This window comes from Arachis stenosperma, chromosome 7, assembly GCF_014773155.1.
Source record: "Arachis stenosperma cultivar V10309 chromosome 7, arast.V10309.gnm1.PFL2, whole genome shotgun sequence".
NCBI classification, from domain to species: domain Eukaryota; kingdom Viridiplantae; phylum Streptophyta; class Magnoliopsida; order Fabales; family Fabaceae; genus Arachis; species Arachis stenosperma.
In genome coordinates this window covers 43,831,952-43,834,340 of record NC_080383.1, presented here as the reverse complement: position 1 = coordinate 43,834,340, position 2,389 = coordinate 43,831,952, and the positions used below count along the sequence as shown (strand labels likewise).

Sequence of the window (2,389 nt, the reverse complement as noted above, 5' to 3'; positions counted from 1 at the left end):
CCCTGGCCAAATTCGCAATGTGCGCGAGAGCGCCTTGTGCGCGTGTGCGTGCGAGTCCTTGGCCGAGGTTACTTCTTTGGCTTTTTATGCTTCTCTCCACTTGCATGCTTCCTTCCTTGTTCCTTTGATCCATGCCTAGCCTATTTTAACCTGAGATTACTAGCAAACACATCAAGGCATCTTATAGAATCAAGGATGAATTGAAATTATCAAATTAAAGGCTTAAAAAGCATGTTTTTATATTCAAGCACAAATACAGGAGAGATTACAAAACTATGCTAATTCATTGGCTAAATGTGAGAAAAAGGTTATCAAAATGCTCTAAATTCAACACAAAATAAACCCTCAAAGCGGGGTTTATCAAGAGGCTCTGCTCAAAATTCTTTGTCTGTTGCTGAGAAGATGATGGAAAAGGTTTGCTATTGCCAAACCTATTTCTCCTACCATTATTATTATTGAAACCTTGTTGAGGCTTCTGTTGATCCTTCCGTGAAAAATTTGGGTGATTTCTCCATGAAGGATCATAGGTGTTTCCATAGGCTTCTCCCATGTAATTCACTTCTTCCAGTCCAGGATTCTCAGGATCATAGGCTTCTTCTTCAGAGGAAGCTTCTTTGGTACTGCCGGATGCAGCTTGCATTCCAGTCAGACTCTGAGAAATCATATTGACTTGCTGAGTCAATATTTTATTCTGAGCCAATATGGCATTCAGAGTATCAACCTCAAGAACTCATTTCTTCTGAGTCATCCCATTATTCACAGGATTTCTTTCAGAAGTGTAAATGAACTGGTTATTTGCAACCATTTCAATGAGTTCCTGGGCTTCTTCAGGCGTCTTTTTCAGATGAAGAGATCCACCAGCAAAGTGGTCCAATGACATCTTGGACAATTCAGAAAGACCATCATAGAATATACATATGATGCTCCATTCTGAAAGCATGCCAGAAGGACACCTTCTGATCAATTGCTTGTATCTTTCCCAAGCTTCATAGAGGGATTCGCCTTCCTTCTGTCTGAAGGTTTGGACTTCCACTCTAAGCTTGCTCAATTTTTGAGTTGGAAAGAATTTTGCCAAGAAAGCATTGACCAACTTTTCCTAAGAGTTCAGGCTTTCTTTAGGTTGTGAGTCCAACCATGTTCTAGCTCTGTCTCTTACAGCAAAAGGGAAAAGCATAAGTCTGTAGACCTCAGGATTAACCCCATTGGTCTTAATAGTGTCACAAATTTGCAACAATTCAGCTAATAACAGATGAGGATCTTCCAATGGAAGTCCATGAAACTTGCAATTCTGTTGCATTAGAGAAACTAATTGAGGCTTAAGCTCAAAGTTGTTTGCTCCAATTGCAGGAATTGAGATGTTTCTTCCATAGAAGTCATAAGAGGGTGCAACAAAGTCACCAAGCATCTTCCTTGCATCTCCACCATTGTTATTGGGTTCGGCCATGTCTTCTTCTTTTTCGAAAATTTTTGTCAGGTCCTCTCCAGAGTGTTGTGCTTTAGCTTCTCTTAGCTTCCTCTTCAGAGTTCTTTTAGGTTCAGGATCAGCTTCAACAAGAATGTCTTTATCCTTGTTCCTGCTGATATGAAAAAGAAGAAAACGGAAAAGAAGAGGAATCCTCTATGTCACAGTATAGAGATTACTTTATGTGAGTAGAAGAAGAGAAGAATAGAAGAATGAGGTAGAGAGAGAAGATGAAGAATTCGAACACAGAAAGGAAGAGGGGGTTCGAATTATGAGTAGAAGAGAAGAGTTAGTAAATAAATAAATAAATAGACAGAGATGAGAGAGAGAAGAATTTCGAATATTAGTTTAAAAGATAAGAATTTTTTTTTATTTTAATTAATAGTTAGAATTTGAAAATTTTAAAAGAAATAAAATTAAAATTAATTTAAAACAATTAGTTAATTAAAAAAGTTTTTGAAAAAGTTGTTAGTGGTTTTCGAAAATGATGAGAGAGAGTAGTTGGGTGGTTTGAAAAAGATAAGAAATAGTAAAACAAACAAAAAGTCAAGTAGTTAATTGAAAAAGATTTGAAAATCAATTTTGAAAAGATAAGAAGTTAGAAAAAGATTTTGAAATTAGATTTTGAAAAAGATATGATTGAAATTTATTTTGAAAAAGATTTGAAAAGGAAATTAAAAAGATTTTATTTTTGAAATTAAAGGTGATGACTTGGCTAACAAGAAACAGAAAGATATGATTCTAGAATTTAAAGATTGAACCTTTCTTAACAAGAAAGTAACAAACTTGAAATTTTTGAATCAAAACATTAATTGTTAGTAAAATAATCGAAAATATGAAATGAATTTAAGAAAAAGATTTTGAAAATCAATTTTAAAATTTTCGAAAAAAAATGAAGGAAAAATGAAAAAGATTTGTTTTTTGAAA

General features: G+C 34.5%; 1 non-coding gene across 1 annotated transcript; it reads left to right on the top strand.

Annotated features, from left to right (window-relative positions):
• Window positions 1-938: 938 nt before the first annotated feature.
• On the top strand, window positions 939-1,042 carry LOC130942328 (small nucleolar RNA R71). The gene has a single exon (XR_009070903.1). It is a non-coding gene; the product is annotated as a small nucleolar RNA R71 (small nucleolar RNA).
• The last annotated feature ends 1,347 nt before the right edge of the window (window positions 1,043-2,389 follow it).